The sequence below is a fragment of the Arvicanthis niloticus genome, chromosome 3, assembly GCF_011762505.2.
Source record: "Arvicanthis niloticus isolate mArvNil1 chromosome 3, mArvNil1.pat.X, whole genome shotgun sequence".
Classification (NCBI taxonomy): domain Eukaryota; kingdom Metazoa; phylum Chordata; class Mammalia; order Rodentia; family Muridae; genus Arvicanthis; species Arvicanthis niloticus.
The window spans coordinates 71158331-71174328 of NC_047660.1; the positions used below are offsets into that span (position 1 = coordinate 71158331).

Consider the following 15998-nt stretch of genomic DNA (forward strand, 5'->3'; position numbering starts at 1 on the left):
TTCCCATTTCCATTCCTTTCTTGTTTACAGGCTTTTTTGTTGTTTGTTTTGTTTTGTTTTGTTTGAGACAGGGTTTCTTCAAGTAGCCCTGACTGTCCTGGAACTTGCTTTATTAGACCAGGCTGGCCTTGAACTCAGAGATCCACCTGCCTCTGCCTCTGCAGTGCTGGGTTTAAAAGCATGGCCACCATCACCCAGCTTGTTTACTGATTTTTAAATAAATATTGAGAAGAACTATTTGAGAGCTCTAATCTCTATGATCAAAGACATGAAGAAAATGAAAAATTATGGGCTCCTCCTCTTAAAGGACTTGCTACTTCTCATTGTACATCCTATCCAAGCTCCTGGCAAGGAGACTCTTGTGGAATACACTCAAACCGTATCCAAACCTTGTTTCTGTCTGTGACTAGGAAGACAGGTTGAGAAAAATCACATTCTCTCCTTTCCCTTCACTGCGGTTTGTCCTGCTGGAAGAGAACCCCTGGGTGTTCTTAGATTGGTCTTGATCAGAACACAGACTTCAGAACAGAAGCCGAGGGTCTGACACAAGCTCAGAAGCAATTCCGGGAATAGGAAGCTTTGCTCGGAGATCAACATGAATTTGAAAGCTTGTTTCATTTTCGTTTCTTGATCTTCCTGAATCTTGTCACTAGATTGGTGAGTTGGTGAACAATGTGTGTCTGATACATACGGTCAGTACAGGAGCAGCTGGTCAAAATCATCCTGGGTGTGTTTGTATGTGACAATGTTTGTCAATGAGATTAACATTGGAATTAGAAAACCCTGTTAGCAGATGTCCTCCTTAGCGGACGTGGGCTGCATTCCATCAGTCACAGCCTGAACAGAACAAATGGCTGGCCTCCTCCAAGTGAGACAGACGTCTTCTGGCCTGCTACCCTTGAACTGAGTCGTCCTGACTTTCTCCCTTTATATGTGAACTAAAACACTGTCCTTTCCCGAGTCTCTCATGTGCCAGCTTTCATCCTGATGTATACTGTTGACTCTCTGGGGTTGCTAGTCTGATGGCTCATTTTGCATATCCTAAGCCTTCTCAGCCTCCACCATCTGCTGCTTCAACTCTTTATAACTGATCTTTATGTGTGCTTCATAGGTAGCTAGACATTCCCCAGTTCAGGGTGGGGTTATATCCTAGTAAACGCATCATACATGAAAATATCCTAAGTTAAAACTGGTGCAATCTGTCTAACCAACTGGACAGTCTCTCTTGGCAACCCAGCACACCACAGGAATATTTACTAACTCTGAAGGAAATCAACATGCACCAGCTGAAGTGTGGTTTCAATGGAATGCTTGTTGCTCTTGTGTCAGCCTAAAATTGAAAAATTCCAAGTAGAACAATTATATTCTGGTTTCCCTTCAGATAGTCTCAATCTTTTGCCTTTTACCAAGTAAAGCAATCTAAGTTGGAAATCTTTAGCATATATATGCATGTAAATATCCTATTAATTTTTCTGTTTCTCTGGAAAGCCTTGACATGGAGAAGTGGAGAATCTATTTTCTACCTTGTGATTTTTGTTATGATGGTTATATTAATTTTTTACTGTAATGAATTACCTAAATCTGAGAAAATTTATAAAGATATTAGTTTTAGATCACAGTTCTGGAAGTCTGAGGGTAGGGGCCTTGTATCTGGTGACAGTCTTCTGGCTTCAGAGTTCTAGGTGGTGAAAAGCCACAATGACAAGAGATAGGCTCTGTGTGTGTGTGTGTGTGTGTGTGTGTGTGTGTGTGCCTCTGCATGTGCTAATCTTCCTCTTATGAGTAATAGTTAATCATAGGGGTTCCACTCTGGAAAGTTTAACCATTATTGCCCCTCAAACTTACAAACATATAGTCAAACTGTTCCCCTTTTTCCAAACCTCGTAGTGAAAATTAAAATCCAACACATGAGTCTTGGGTGGTGAGGGGGACATTCAAGCCACATGGAAATTATGTCAATTATTAAACAAAAGACAAATAAAATAAGACAAAGCCATGTTTTAGCTTTTTTTGTTTGTTTTTTAGTTTTTAGTCAGAAAGAAGCTGAGCTAGCAATGACCCCTTCCCTCTTCTTCATTCAGTCATTGCTGCTTAGATGACCCAACGAAAATACACAATTCTTTGTCATCCATCATTTAATTATTTACTAATTGGTTAAATGTGGGATGAGAAAATTCAAAGAAACAAAGGATTTAATGAAGTCTGGATGTGTTAACCCTGATGCTTCTGTCAGAGCATGTGCAAGGAGAAGAAGCTAGAGAGAATCAGGGCTAGGCTTATTCTTTTAAATAACTCATTCTTATAGGTAGGACCTGGCTGGAGTCCTGAGAGGTCTGCATCCATCTCTCCTGACAAAGATTAAAGAGCCCAAGTACCTAATTTCATCCTACTAGCCATACCCCCAAAGGCTCCAGAGCATCTCATCTCAACATTAGGATTCAAGCTCCCAGAATGGAAACTTTAGGCAGAATGCTCCCAAACCATATCGAAACCTCAGGAAACACGCAACAGAATCTCCAGAAGGCTAACGTAGAACTCTGCCTCCTCAGTTTCTGATTAAGAAGTTGGAGCCTGGGAATTGGCATTTCTAGCTGGCTCTCAAGTGGTGCTGATGCTGCCTGCCCAGGCTTCCCACTCTTAAAATTCTAGGAGTTATCAACATAAAGAAGATAATGCTTAAATTATGGGACTAGGTGGGATTGCCTAAGCAGTCTGGGCAGAGAAACAAGAGAAAGAGACAACATAGGAAGTTCTGGGGAGGCTGGAGAGCACAGAGACAACTCACAGGAAGAGAGGAGGGAAACATCAAGAGCCTGTGGGCTTTCAGAGAAGCTGGGCGCTCAGATCCAGACTGATGCATCACAACGGAATTGTTAAGTAAGATGGTAGAGGAGACCAATGCCATGTCCATGGATTTATCCATTTTAGAAGCATGGTCAAGGGGAGGGAGGTATCATGTGTTACTCTGGAGGAGGAGGCCAGAGCCTCACATAGCATCTGCCACTGAGAGTTAGTCCTGAGGCATGGCGGATTCCAATTTCCTCATGTAACTTCCATTTGTTGCCACTGATTTATTCCTAGAAGGACAGAGTGGATCTCCTGGGAGCAATGATAAGATATGACCATCAATAGCCTGATAATATTATCTCAGAGTACCTAATGGGGAGAAGACCAAATGGGACCATGGGGGTCTCAGAGGGAGAGGAGTAAGGGACTGGGCCTGGAGCTTGGTGCTGCTGAGGATACCAGAGAAACCTCAGAGAAGAGAATTCTTTTCAATCTAAGGAGTTAGGAGATAGAGAAATCTGAGAAAGAGCTACAATTCATTGCTTATTTAGGGAGATATCATGCATTCTAGTCTTTTTTCTTTTTGGTTTTTCAACACAGATTTTCTCTACATTTAGCCTTGGCTGTCCTGGACCCAGCTCTGTAGACCAGGCCAGCTTTGAACTCATCTGCCTACCTCTGCTTCCAGAGTGCTGGGAGTGCCTACAGAGACTGTGCCACTGGAATCCAAGTCTTTTACCTTTCCTCCATGCTGGCAATTGAAGCTGGGGCCTCATGCATATGGTTCATGTGAGGTGTGCACTGTACAGTTGACCTGCATTCTTACCCCTAAAAAATTTTTTTAATTTAAAAAAAATTTGAGATAAGATTTCTACAAGTTACCCAGACTGACCTTGAATTCATTCTGTAGCCCACCAGGCTGTGAACTTACACTCTTTCTCATCTTCCTAAGCAGCTCAGGAATAGGTTGGGAATAGTTTCAGCTACAAGCATAGGGGACACTGGTCCAAGAGGCATCTGGAAAGGACTTAAGAGGTCTATGTTATAATAGGCCCAGATATGAAACTCTATGAGCTGCCTATTTGAAAGTTACCTACTTTCTTCCAGTGCTCTCAGGTGCAAATTTGCTCACACACGCAGGCATGCAAATGTGTCAGAATAACACTAATATTTATAATCATACTTTGCGATCCCACAGTGCCTTTCATCTGTAGATCTCAGGGTACTTTGCAAGCATTCATTACTTCTCCCAACATTCCTCTGAGGAAGGTAAACATCATTTTCCTCCCCTTTCCAGATGAAGCAATTGAGTCAGATAAGTGACTTGCCTAAGGCCAGTGAGGGAGTGTGGGTGGGGTTGAGATTCACAGCTCAGGGTTCATAGAGCCTTTGGAAGAAACCCAGTAGGTGGTAAAGCACAGAGGGCCTGTGGCACACAGCTCCTGGAGGATCACTTTCTCCTGTTAAATCCATCACCCTGACATAACCGACCCACTTATTAAATACCTCCTAGGTATAGGATGTGCTCTGGGTATGCATAATTTCTGCTCCTCATAGTAAATCCTCATGATACAGATAGGGAGCTGAGATTTACAGAGGTGAAGTATCACACAGCTCAGAAGTGCTTGGACAGGAAGTCAAATGTAGATTGGTTTGCTTCCCAAAGCTGGGGTTCCTTCTCCAGCACATAAATCACGCTTTTTTTGAAAATGGCAGGAAAGTATCTTTCCATCCCTTCATGCTTCTCCCTTTTTAAAAATAAAGATTTATTTATTTTATGTGTAGGAGTTGCCTACCTGCATGTATATTGCAGCACATGTATGTCTGTAGTTGACCGCGAAGGTCAGAAGAAGGTATCAGATGCTCTGGCACTGGAGTTACGGGAGGTGTTGTGAGCTGGGAATTAGACCCTGGTCCTCTGAAGGAGCAGCCAGTGCTCTTAACCACTGAGCCATTTCTCTAGCTTCCTGCCTTGTACCACACACCCTTTTCTTTAGTTTCTGAGCCATCATTCTTCCTAGATGTCTATTAAATTCTTTGACAAAATGTAGAGACTGTTCCTGACAGCACATCTGATCAGGACAGAGACATTCAGGAAAGGAAAGTATGGTCTGCTAAGTCTAGAAGTGTGTGTGGTCAGTCAGTCAGTCACAAGAGTATATATGTCACCTCAGAGGTATCACAGTGGTACCAAGGGAACACTCACAGAGGTGAATTCTCTCAGCATTGACACATTTTCTGCCTCGTGGTCAGAAGTCACAGGAAGAGCTAAAAGTGGGCAGATAACATGTGTGATCCCTCAGTCAACGTTACTCCTTTCAATAACTGAACTGAGACAATTCATATTCAAGTCAGATGGTGCACCTCTTGGGCTAAGCATATTTATGTGATCTGATAGAGCTGGAGAGATGTGTGGAATCTGCTGACATGGAAAGTACCTTGGGCAATGGCCCATCTCTGAGACCTGTAGTAGAGTAAGCTTACTTCAAAGCAGGAAATGCTCAACCTCTGCAGGAACTCCTGGAAGCTGGATTCACTAATACTTAGTGCTTCAATGGGAATAAAACCCAAGCTGGCTTTTCTGTTCTGCCAGGCTCTTTAGTGGGAATCCCACTGTCCTTTCTCAACTATCTCCTCTTCCTAGACAATCTGCAAGTAGGCAGTGCAAGACTGTTAAAAACAGAATGTAAAGATGTGAGCAAGTTAGGCTTGATGGTGTGTTCTGGCAGCCCAGGCACTGAAAAGGCTAAGACAAGAGGACCAGCTGAACTCAGAAGTTCAAGGCCACTTAATAGGCTCAGGCTCTCTCTCTCTCTCTCTCTCTCTCTCTCTCTCTCTCTCTCTCTCTCTCACACACACACACACACACACACACACACACACTGATCCAGCTATATTATACACAGATTCTCCTGGTTGAATTCAGATTCCATGTTTGCTTACACACTTTGAGAACCTGGGTGACTAAAAGCCCCACAGGGAGGGACAATACACCCCATGTTAGTAAACAGGCAATCTCACTGGCTTGCTCCCAGGGACCTAGCAGCCTCCAGGTGCATGCTGTGAATAAAAGGGACCCCAACCACACCTCACACCTCTCCCTCCCTCCCTCCCTCCCTCCCTCCCTCCCCCCCAACCCCTCCTCCTGTTCCCCCTGTCTCTTTTTCATGTCTACACTCCAAGACCTTTACTTTCCCCTTCCCCAATAAACTTCTTACACAGATCTGTTGTGCGGCATAATTTTTCAAGGGAACACCTTGGCATTGGCCTGCTAAAAGTACCCTACCCCTCCCTCACATTTTACTCTATCACCCTGTATGTGACATCATCACTGTTTAGGATGGGCTGGACACCATCTTGTTTGTAGAAGCTGAGAATATTCAGGAGCTTGTAGGGCATCTAGTGCTAAAAAACCAAAAAGCAGCCCAAAGCTGAGATAAGACATCACTGTGGCTCACAAGACTGTTAAACTGAAATGGACCCTACTCAAGCTGCTCAACCACACCAAACCATTGACAGACACGTCTCAAAATCAAATACAAGTTCATGTTAAGCTTCTCCATGAAATCAGTTAGCACAACACAACCTCAAGTAGCCACATAAACATAGGAGAGCCTTTAGCACAGCCAGCGTTAATGTTGCCATTCACAGATTAAGGCCTACATTGACTTATTTTTAAGATTTAGTGTGAAAGGGTGGGGGGGGGGGGGGGAGACAAAAAAAACCAAAAAAACAAAAAAACAAAAAACAAAACAGCTTTCAGGCCTGTTGTGCTTAGCTTGTGAACTCAGCAAGTGTCCTGGAGGGCAGTGCTGGTGGCACTCTGTAGCCAGCCACCCCCTTCTGGGGATGAAAGTGGCATCCTGGAAAGGCTGCAAGGCCTGCAGAACTGAAAACTGAGAAGCACTGCTTCCCAAACTTCCCTACATAATCCTTACCATGAAGAGCCCTCCTCTCCCAGCCCTCTTGCGGGACAGCAGTGAGTGTTAGCATTTTTGGGCTGCTTCGAATTCCTGCCTGCCTGCTTTTGAGCACATACTACATTTTAAAACTTGTTGGTTTCTTTCATGTTTTATTTGACCCTATGTAATTGCATTCCTGAAGGAATAACAGGCCCCCCTAGTGATTTACACCCTGTATTAAATGTCAGGTTTGAAGAGACACAGTTAACAGTTTGGTTTAACCTCCTGCCTTCCCTCTCTCTGTTACTCAGGGCTGAAATTTGTGTTCAAGCTCTGAGGAGTCTAAGGGTGGGAGGAAAAGATCAAAACCAGTTAGAGCAGGGGGCAAAGCTGAAAGGAGACTCGGAGCTTCCCCCAGGGAAGCCACCTAGCCCAGAACAGAAGGAGGCTCCCTTTCTCAAGGCATGCTTGCTGTCTACTTAGCCCTTTAGAGAAGATGAGAATCAGAACCACATTCTGGAATGAGTCTCAGCTGATAACTCAGCCTTGGAAAAAACTAAAGCAAGAGGAGAACTGTGAGTTCAAGGCCAGTTGGGGAAGCTGAGTGGAACCTTATCTTTAACGACAAGGAATTATCTTTAACGACAAGGAAAACGCGCACACACACACTGAAACCCCAACCAAGACTACCTGGAGTTCTGTTTCTATCCCACCCCTTCCCACTTGCTACACACACACACACACTTCAGACAACAGAGATAGCAACAATTGCCATAGACCATGAGTCTATTTGAACCATTGGGGACCCAGTAAGTAATGAACTGCTTTGATGAAATCCTGGGAGAAAATACAGTCTTAGTATTTTACATCATTTTATTTTATTTAACATTTTATTTTATTTTATTTTACAACTGCTGCTATGATGTTATGGTTAAAATATTTCACTTGCCTTGGTAGATTCACTTAAAATATATACAGTAGCTACTTAACCGCATAAGTGAGTTGATCTCTCAGGAACGTCTAAATAATTGGAGACGTAAGAGCATATTCCCTGTGATCCTCTGTGTGTGCACAGGCATGCTTGTATTGAAAAACTAGAAATATCCTGTGTGAGAACCTGACAGGCAACCAAAGCAGTCATTATTATTACTCAGAAATCCACATTAAAACTGTGAGACCAGAGATATTAGAACGCCTTTGCGAAGCACAAACTAAGTTTGTTTGCCACTTGGCTCAAGTCTTCCCATTCTACCAGCTTCCCCAATGGCCAGTGTATGAGGCTTGATTTAAAACAACTGCAACTTTATACCAAAGAAAAAAGGAAGTGGGAAGTCAAGAAAATTATTCAGTTTTCTGCCAGGGCAAAGGCGTGACCCAGTTTGATCATATCAGCTCCTGAGACCTTTAATCCCCAGCTCACACTCCCAGGCCACTTAGGAGCCATTAGCTAAAGCTGTTTAGCCTGGAACTGTGTATCTGAAAGGAGAAAAGTTCACAGGGACTCAGGAGATGAAGAAGTTTGGTCCTTGTGCATTTATGGATCTTGGTCTCTCTTCCTAAGTCATGTAAGGTGATTTATAAAATCAATAGAAGAGTTGGACAGTGGTTGCTCATACCTTCAATCCTGGCTTTTGGGAGGTTCAGCCTGGTCTACAGAGCAAGTTCCAGGACAGCCAGGGCTACACCGAGAAACCTGTCTTGAAAACAATAATAATAGGGCTGGAGAGATGGCTCAGTGGTTAAGAGCACTGACTGTTCTTCCAGAGGTCCTGAGTTCAATTCCCAGCAACCACTTGGTGGCTCACAACCATCTGTAATGGGATCTGATGCCCTCTTCTGGTGTGTCTGAAGACAGCTACAATGTACTTATATAAATAAAATAAATCTTTTTAAAAGGATAAGAATAATATTATAATATTATACAAGAGTGCGGCAGCTGGGGGCAAAGGGAAAAATAAAGACAAGAGAAGCAAGACTCTATCAGAGAGTGCTATCCCTGAGGGAGAGTAACCACCTGTAAAATGAAAGGCTCATCTGTCACCACTACTACAGCCATCATCAGTAGCTGATGTAAGATGGATAGACACATTCCTGCCGGCTGCTACTGTGGGAAGTCATTGGGATGGGCTACCACAACGAGGACCACATCTCACGTTCTCCTCCAGTTGCTAACTCCTGCAGGTAGATACTGTCTCCCAGAAACTATAAAAGAAAAGAACCTTAAAATTCATCTTCCATTCACAGTAAACACCCCCTTATTCCACATAGTGTATTACCATTCTTGTTATCATTGCAATTTTCACTATTATTTTATTGTCACAAGCCTCGTGACAATGTTGTGTCACTTGAACAGTAAAATGTCTGTGGGTCAAGTGCCTCACAATTCAGAAAGCCCAGGGTGGGAGCTTTTTGTGTGATTGTTTTTTTAATTCAATTTTTTTCTTTTCTCTTTCTCTTCCTTTCTTTCTTTCTTTCTTTTTTGTTTTTTTTTTTTGTTTTTTTTTGTTTTGTTTTGTTTTTTGTTTTATTTTTTGAGACAGGGTTTCTCTGTATAGCCTTGGCTGTCCTGGAACTCACTCTGTAGACCAGGCTGGCCTCAAACTCAGAAATCCGCCTCCAAGTGCTGGGATTAAAGGCATGCGCCACCACTGCCCAGCACTCTTCCTTTCTTTTTTACACTCACATTTTTATCAGAGAAAACAACTAGATCTAATCATATTGAAAGAGCATGCTCAGAGGGGTGTGGTGGCACACACCTTGAATTCCAGCACTCCTGAGGCAGAGCAGGCAAATTTCTGTGAGTTCATGGTCAGAGTGGTCTACATAGTTAGTTCCAGGACAGCCAGGGATATGTAGAGAGACCCTGTCTCAAAAATAAATAAATAAATAAATAAATAAATAAATAAATAAATAAATAAGAAAGAAAAGAAAGTAGGAAGGAAGGAAGGAAAGAAAGAAGGAAGGAAGGAAATCACTGTGTGAAAACTCAAGAGAATCTGTATCCACTGCCAATAATTCCCTGGCAAGACTTTGAAACCCTCTGATCTCAAAAACAACATTGTAATTAGCATCATGCTGAACTAATTGCCAGATTTCAATATGCACTCTCCAAGTGGCTGAGAGGTGAATTGCAGAGGTGTAAAATCTGGGCTCAGATCCTGTCTCTCATTTACCTGTCACCAGGAAGGAGACCTGGACTCTTGCAGCTTCCATTGTTTTACAGTAAAAATAATAATAATAATAATAATAATAATAATAATAATAATAATAATAAATGACTACAGTAGTTCTTCTCACAAAACTGTAGGAGTAAAATAAGATATTGTATGCTAAGAAATTAACATGTGTATGGGAGTGGGGGAGGTTAAAATGAGATATTGAGTGCTAAGAGATTAACTTATGAATGCGTATGGGGTGGGATGGTGAGTACTGAAAAGTGTCAGTAATTATATTTATAAATATCATTTCCCCAGCTAAAACATGTTTTTGTACTTTTAGGTGGTTTGTTCTGATGCTTTTGTGACATTGTTAGGCTAATCAATACCAGTGTTTCAATATCTTGGCTGACACAGAAATAAAGCCACATAATAACTGCAGGGGGCCAGCTTGCTGTTTGATAGTTGCTACTTAAATCAAACCTATTGCTTTGTAAGATGTGGACCTGCTTATTTGCATTAAGAACGTCCCTGTCATTTTAGGATGAATTTCTTTAAAGTGTCTCCACAGGTCAGGCTAGCAGCAAGCCCAAACTAGTAATTGTTACATTCTTACCTCCTTTGTTTCAATTTGCAGATGAGTGCGGAATTTTACAGGTTTGCCACTGACCTGGCCCACTCCATCACCTGCCTTTTATCCTTTCAATATTATCTAAGTATCTTGATTGGTTAATGTTGGTAATTAGTATTTTTATTTTGTGTATTTATAGTCTTATACGTACATAGTTATTTAAATATTTAATTATCAATAATTATTTGATATTATCTTATTAGTATTATTTGCAAGATCTATTATGTTCAATATTTATCTTTGTTATATAATCACATAAATAGGAGTATATTTTATTTAATATAAAAGTTCATCCTATAAAAAATTATGTTCCTTAAAGATAATACAGATAAACAAAAGAAAGACCATTTTACATATTTTACAATATTTTCCACAAGTGGGAACTTTTTTGTTACCTATTTTTAGTTTACTATAAATTAAATTATAAATTATACATTTATGCCGGGCGGTGGTGGTGCACGCCTTTAATCCCAGCACTTGGGAGGCAGAGGCAGGTGGATTTCTGAGTTCGAGGCCAGCCTGGTCTACCGAGTGAGTTCCAGGACAGCCAAGGCTACACAGAGAGACCCTGTCTCGAAAAACCAAAACCAATATATACATTTATATAATTTATTAGCACATGTTAATTGTACATGTTAGTGGAATGCTAACATTTCTATACACAGAGGTAGACTTGTCAAGCCCCACCTCTGCCCTGATTTTGGCTTTCTAACCAACATCAACAGTCACTATTCTTCTGCAAGTTGAACTTACAGTCTCTACTTCTAACAGAAGATGCAGTCCCTGTCTCTCTGTGTCTGGTATATATCATATAAAATAATAACCTTTCATTCTGTGTGTGCACCAGATTTACTTTATCCATTCATCCATTGATGGGCAACAAGATGGATGGTTACAGGTCCTAACTGGAAATAATAATGACTAACCGTTTTCATCCTTTCTCTATACAAGTATACATAGAGGATTTTTCCATAAAAATACTACATTATACTTTTCTCCTTGTCTATGTCTTTTTTGGGGGGGGGGGGGGGGTTCAAGACAGTGTTTCTCTGTGTAGCCCTGGCTGTCCTGGAGCTCACTCTGTAGACTAGATTGGCCTCGAACTCAGAGATCCACCTGCCTCTGCCTCCCAAGTGCTGGGATTAAAGGCGTGTGCCACCACTGCCCAGCTCCTTGTCTGTCTTAAGCATCTCTCTCTGTCACTAAATGCTCATCCGTGCTATAATTTCAGTTTCCAAATAGGTATGGCTGTACTGTCATTTTTTGATAATGTCCTTTTAGATTGTTTGGTTGATTCTTTTATCAAAATTGCCTAATACAAGTGTAATGACTGAAAGTGGGTATCTGATACCCACTTTCCTGCTTCATACATGGCTTTTATAGATCTCTGTTCAGAATGCCAATCATAGCAAGGGATGCAGAGAAACTCCACCAATCTTTATCTATGTTCATCTATGTGTCCAGCACGCATGTGCAAACACACACACACACAGGGGTTTAGACAGGGGGCTGTCTAAACAAAATTCTCTGGTGATTTCTTGACTATTCTTTTTCTTGGAAAGGAAATCCTGAACTATACAGTGAATTTCTTTCTGATCCACAGTGAGCTTTTCCTCTCAGTTCAAACCATGGCCTGAAAGTCAGGGTTTCAGGAAAGAGCAGCATGGTCATGTTAAATCTTTGTGTGCACCAAGAATGACTGCTCCCATGACACAGTTCCAACATCCAGGAGGGCTTTTGAGTGAAGCAGTGTGGACTTAAATGTCAGCTCTGCTGTGCATACTGACTGGTGACCACAGGCTTCTTGACATTTCTGGCCCTGATTTTCCCACCTGTCAAATTGAGGACAATAGTAGGGCTCAATCCATGGGATTGTTAGAGAAGTTAATTGAGTTATTTAAAAATGTTTAAAGGTATGGTGATGTAACCTTGTAATCACGGCACTTGGGAGGCCTGGATAGAGGCAAAAAGTTCAAGGCCAGCCTGTGCTACATAATGAGTTCTAGGCTAACCTAGGCTACAGAATGAGACTCTTAATCTAAAACAACAATCACAAGATAATAATAATATTACATTTTAAAACCACTTAAAGCAGCCCCTGCCATATAGAAAATGTATTTTTATTAAATGAGTATAATGGAATTTTCTAGAAATCAAACAGCTTGTCAAAGAGTATATAAAGACATGAGACTTCCAAAATATATTATATAATATATTAGTAAATAACCACTCTTCCTAATTTCTCATCCATTGCAAAAATTTGAGCCTCCATATATATGCATATATATACACATATGTATATATATGCATATATATATATATATATATATATACATATATATTTTTTTTTCTCAATAGGAGCAGAAACAGAGTCCTGCAGTTCTGGATACCCTCTTTCTTTAGCTAGAGTATGTGGGTTGGTGAAGCTTTTTCAAGTAATGAGGAAAGACACAGTCTATTTGTTTGAGGAAAGAAATATGTAACAAGGCTCTGCTTAGCAGAATTCTCCCACAGGGAAGGAGAAACACAGGGGTGCTCCATGCAGCACTTAGGAGGAGGTCCTAGCAGGGAGGGGGCTGTGAGGTGGGAAGAGTCCTGGACAAGGCCTTTCTCTGCACATCTCTCTCAGCTCCACCCTCATAATGCTGCCACCGAATCTAGATCTAAAATCCCGCCTCACAGTAGCAATTTCCTCAACTTTCTAATAGTCTGTGCTGGGCATGTTTGCCATTGGATGAGTGGTTTTGTAAAAACCAAGTGTTACCTAAAACACACACACACACACAGACATACACATGACTGTTTTACCATTTAGGGAAATGCGTATGCAAGCCAAGCTCCACCTTGTCTACCAAGATGACTCTGACCCCTCCTACCCAGGAGGACCTCTCCTGGTAGCAACACAGAGTCTAATCCTTAATTGTGTGGTGTCTGGTTCTAGAATCATCGTGGGTGTTCTCTCAAGCCAACCATCACATCTTGTGCTACCAGTGCGGCAAGTGTACATCTGTAGTGGATGGCTGCAGAAGAGTGAATTGATTGCACTGTTGCCTGCATGGAATCTGTGCTAGAACCAAGCAACATAATGAAGTAAAATTTCTATATCTTAGACTGCCACAAACTAAATTCAGAAGAGGACAGGTACCAAAATCCCTAAAAATAAATGGTGAAACTTGCCAAATGAAATATGGGTGGATGGACTCATAGCGTCTATGCTAGTGAATTGAGCCTGGCATTCCCCAGTGGGAGACAAACACAGAGGCCATGAGGCAGGGGCTCCGGAGTTGGGGAGTTGGGGGAGGGAGGGGTAAGTAAATTGGTAAAGGTGAGTAAAATTTCAAATGTCTCTATAAAACAGACCTTTTATACTTCTGAACTTATAGGAGTGTAGATGAACCACACCCGTCCCTTGACCCAAATCACAAGGTAGTTTAAAAATTGCTGAATTTTTTCCTGTAGGACTCAACCAAGGTTCATCACCTTGATTCCCTTTGAAGTCTGTCACCTGTCAGCATCTTCCTCCTTTTCTGGCTTCTCTCTGTGGTCCATTACACTGCTAGTATGAGATATGCAAAAAGTAACCAACTTTGTGGTAATGGTTTAAGAATGGCTTCCTTTGAGCTTGCGGCAAGCCGCTGTTGGTGGGTCAGCATGCAGAACTGTATTTTTAATTTTTTGAATGCCTACTTTTAATGATACTTCTTAAATACTTTAACCTCCCTTGTAGCCCACCACCCACCAGAGGTAGTGGAAAAGAAAGGATGGGGGGGGTGGGGGGGGGAAGTGGACCTGTTTAGAAAAGTTCTTTGGAGCAACTCCCATCTGGGTTGTCTGGAAATCTGCAGTTCAGTTCACAGGTTAGCAGTGGCAGCTCGAACCACTCACAAACACTTCAGGGATAGATCAGCAGTCCAATTCGGTAGAGTCAGGAGAGCAAACATGAATCAGCAGGAGGCAGTATCTAGCAGAGACAGCCAGGCCTCAGCCTTGGCTCTGCTTGAGTTGGCAGGAAGGACCAAGAGGAACACCAGGAGAAATTCTCAGGCTGTGCCTCTCTCAGTGAAGCAAAGATCAGTGAAGGCACAAACCAACAAGCGGTTAACTATGCAAGCAAGCCAAACTTAGCCTCCATCAGTGTCTGTTCCTCCAAATGTCACATGTTCTCCATGGGTCTCTCTTCAGCACGTGAGTCTGCCTCAGCTGACATCACTCTGCCAATCAGCCCAAGTCCATGGAAGCAGCAAAAAACTGCAGCACGGGACCAGAAGTTTTTTGGTGAGTCCTAACAAATGCAGCTCAACTACGCAATAGGAGGTGAACCAATACATGTGTGTTGTTAGTAAAGAGTCTTTCATCATGTGTCCTTTCACTTGTTTGCTTTAGTGGAACATCTTTTCTCCTGTGTCTGCTTCAGCTGAACATTCCTTCCTGCGTCTGCCTTAGCCTTTCATCTGTATCCACTTCAGGAAAACACTCCTTCACCTGTTTGCTCCAGCAAAACACCAGCCAACACAACTGACTTTCCAAAGAACCCTTAAGTTTCCTCTTCAGAGAATATCACATAGTTGTGTTAAACACTTTGTATCCTAGAAAGTATACAAGATAATCCATCAGAAAGGGGAAAGTTTTGGGCTTTGGAGGTTTCAGCTCACAGTCAAGTTGTCCTCAGTTCTCAGGCCTATAGAAAGATAGTTCATTAGCAACAACTCGGCACCTTTTGGCTGGGATGCAAACAAGAGAGATCTGTAGACAAGAATCCCAAAGTCGTTCTCAAGGGCATATCCCGAGAAACACAGCTCCCCCCAGAGCTAGTCTCTTTAAGTTTCCTATCAACTCCCAAGAGCACCATCAAGGTTCAAGTCGTGACACATGAGTTCTTGGAAGACATTCTTGGTCCAATCTATTGCAGGTGTCCATGGTTAATATGGACACAGTCCTGCATGTCTGAGCTTTGACCAAAGGCTGCCTTTCTCCCTTGAGGAAGGATTCTACCAGAATGTTGCAGCCTGTAAATGCTGGAAACATTAGACCATGAGAATTTGACAACATGCTTTATTTTAAGGATGAAAACTTAAAGTATGTGGAAGGGGGGAACCAGATGTCTTAAATGCTCCTTTACATATATTTATTTATTTATTTATTTATTTATATGTTTTTAGAACAACAGAATCAAACCTCAGGGTTTTACCCCCCTCCTCCCATCCTTATCACAGAGAGAAAATGGTCTTCGTCATGTTGGCCAGCAACTGAAAAGGGCTATTGTCTCTGGAGAAGACGCTGGTATGGGGGAGGGGTGGATAACTACAGGAACACTGTTGGATGGTATCCTTGAGGTAGGGAACTTTGTGTATAAATAGGATTGAAATGGATCTAAGTTGATTTTTGTTTCTTTGGGAGTATGTTAAGAAGTATCATTGCTATCAAGAGGAAAGAATGGCTGATAGAGGGCTTATCTTTATAGAGTATAAACTATTACAGAGAAATGAGAACCATTCCCCAGAGCACCTGAGACCGGCCCCCTGG

General features: G+C 42.0%; 1 long non-coding RNA gene across 9 annotated transcripts in view; it reads left to right on the top strand.

Annotated features, from left to right (window-relative positions):
* The window catches only part of LOC143441742 (uncharacterized), a 61487-nt gene that overhangs the window by 23035 nt on the left and 22454 nt on the right, over window positions 1-15998 (top strand). For 8 of the 9 annotated variants that reach the window (XR_013109394.1, XR_013109395.1, XR_013109396.1 and 5 more), the window contains 2 exons: window positions 13417-13616; window positions 14658-14750. This is a non-coding gene — a long non-coding RNA (uncharacterized LOC143441742). Of the gene's footprint in view, window positions 1-71; window positions 2180-13416; window positions 13617-14657; window positions 14751-15998 lie in introns of those variants that run through there. The other variant, XR_013109401.1, reaches the window with a different exon arrangement.